The sequence below is a fragment of the Etheostoma spectabile genome, chromosome 6 (assembly GCF_008692095.1).
Source record: "Etheostoma spectabile isolate EspeVRDwgs_2016 chromosome 6, UIUC_Espe_1.0, whole genome shotgun sequence".
Taxonomy (NCBI): domain Eukaryota; kingdom Metazoa; phylum Chordata; class Actinopteri; order Perciformes; family Percidae; genus Etheostoma; species Etheostoma spectabile.
The window spans coordinates 6,182,508-6,185,551 of NC_045738.1; positions in this window are offsets into that span (position 1 = coordinate 6,182,508).

Below are 3,044 nucleotides of genomic sequence, written 5' to 3' on the forward strand. Positions count from 1 at the left end.
ATGACGTCACCACGCACGCTGCATACGTTAATGACGTTTTTACGAAATACATGTTTACAGGTACTAGGCCACTTATTATTTGATTATAAGACCCCTAAACAACTAAGAACCTCAACTAGCAGAACTATATTGAACGTAGACTGTTGTATGGCCTATGACAGTTAGGCTACTCACAATTCTAGTTGACTGGAGTTAAGTTGTCCACAAATACATTATTGGATTGTATATCTTAACACTGGTTGTAAAAACATGACAGTGGGTCATTAAGTATTGACATATCTTGCATTCACCATTAAATGATCTTGAAAAAGGATGTAGAAAAAAGATTAAATAAATACATGCAAATAGCTTATAAACTAATCCACTAATAGAAAATGTCATAGATTGTGCCTAAATTATTAGAATTATACTCATAGATCTAAAAAGCTAGCCTACTGATAGTCCAATGAGATATTAATGGCTGACATAATCACGTGACTGAGGGGCAGGGAAATGAAAACAGTATGATAGTGTTATCAAAGCAATCCCACAATCTATAATTGGGATGTCAATTTATATAGCAAATGTAAATCCAAATCTCCCTACTCTTTTGTTGAATGGACACCCTGTCACTAATCTAAAATTGCCCAACACCCAAATCCTGAAAGCCTTTGTTGTGGAATTATACTCATTTTCATGAAACAGAAACCAAATTTTACAATATTTTCTCAGAGTGAAGTTGAGAAATTAAAATGCAAAAAATTGCATCAAAAGTCAAGGATGTCCACTTTAAGATTCTTAATAGTCCAGGTGATATATGAAAAGGTTTTTTCAAAAAGCATAAAATTTGGTACACTTGTGCAGAATGCATGCATGCATGAACTTTTGTATCCTAACCATGCAAGGACAAGAGTTAGGGTTTTTAGTAAAGCCTGAGCCAGAATTCTTTAGTAGCCTACTTTCCAAACTGCTTCAATGGCACATTGGAATTAAACATGTAGAATCAGCTAAAAAGGTCATGTGAATAGGGGATATCAGTCCTTATTTTATTTATTTATTTATATTTCCAGAACAGTGTTTCTGTCTGTAAGGGATATACTATACAACAACTACTTTCCTTGACAAATACAAGATGTATATACAAAAAGGGTGGAGATTAACCAAGAGATGGTGCCTGTGGCGAATGTCATTGTGTGCAATTTTCTCTTGTTGGGTTGGAAGTTGGGTTGATTGGGTGTAAGACTGGCAAGTAGTTGGGGACAATGCTGTACAAAATTAACTAGCTATGAGCCTCTTTTGCAGTGGTTTAAAAATAATATTTTACACTCCATGTTTAGTAAAAAAAAAGAAGCAAAAAAGCCCTGTCATTTCTATTTCTATTTCTATTTCTTTAAAGCCCACAAAAGGCATCACAACTTATAACATTTATAATACCAGTTAGTTCTACCAGATTAATTTAACAAATGTAGGTGTAGTTAAAAGGTGGTAATGTTTACATCTTGTTTGAGGGTCTATGTATAAAGAACAAAAAAAGTTATTTTAAATATACATTTTGTGTCGTTTTTGGTATGTACAGTTTCAATGATTATTTCTACTTATCATGGCCAGCTTCAAACTTTAGTATTAACAGCTGACTTCTCAGTGCTCCGACTGGGTTCCACTGAGTTTGTGTAAGGGTGAGAGCTAGTAACCTCTTCCTGGAAGGCGGTCGCCATTAATTTCAGGATGGATTTGCAGACTTTATCCTTGAAATCTTGACCTATGAATTCTCAAACAATTAAATGCATAAATTGTGGGTTGTTCAGATGACTAGCTGAGAAAGTGTGGAGGTACAACTTTTGATGTCTACCATGATGCATATGCACCTGCTGCATTATGTATTTTTCTCCATGTCGGTTAAGCTCATGTTAATCAGCCATGCAAGCAAAATATCTATAAGACTATTTTTATAGTCTTATGACTACTATTACTAGTTTTTTTCCGGACATATTGTTATTATTATTATTATTATTGTTGTTATTCTTTATGAGATAATTTCCCAACTCTAGGTCACTTGTATGTTCCTTCCTGTCGGGATCTCATCCTGTCAGCATCCTGTTAAACACACAATCAGATTTCCTCTCAAATTCAGAAAAGCATGTGAGGTGCAACTGCTATCTTTAGTGTGTTGGGGATAAGCTGTTAATTAAAATAAGACTTTTCATAAACCATTACAGCCATAATATAAAAGATATGTATCAAAGGTTTTCTCCAAGAACAAAGAGTGTTGATTTATTTAAAAAAATAGCATATTGAATGTAAGACAAAGTTTTCTGCAAAAAGCATTGTTTTTATATTGGTGTGGATTTCCTAGGCTGATTTTTTAGGGAGACAGGATGATGCAATATATATATATATATATATATATATATTATCTAGATATATATGCATACCCTCACCTTAAATGATTAGGAGCACCTTTTAAATTTCTTATTAATGAAATTTCTAATCAAACAATCAATGAGTTGCTTCAATGCATTTAGGGGTGTGGTCCTGGTCAAGACAATCTCCTGATCTCCAAACCGAATGTCAGAATGGGAAAGAAAGGTGATTTAAGCAATTTTGAGCGTGGCATGGTTTTTGGTGACAGACGGGCCGGTCTGAGTATTTCACAATCTGCTCAGTTACTGGGATTTTCACACCAACCATTTCTAGTTTATAAAAAGGGGTGTGAAAAGGGAAAGACATCCATTATCGGCAGTCCTGTGGGCGAAAATGCCTTGTTGATGCTAGAGGTCAGAGGAGAATGGGCCGACTGATTCACTGATAGAAGAGCAACTTTGACTGAAATAACCATCGTTACAACCGAGGCATGCAGCAAAGCATTTGTGAGCCACAACACGCACAACCTTGGGCGGATGGGCTACAACAGCAGAAACCCCACCGGGTACCACTCATATCCACTACAAATAGGAAAAAGAGGCTACAATTTGCAAGAGCTCACCAAAATTGGACTGTTGAAGAGATGAGTCTCGATTTCTGTTGAGACATAAACAGAAGGAGAACATGGATCCATCATGCCTTGT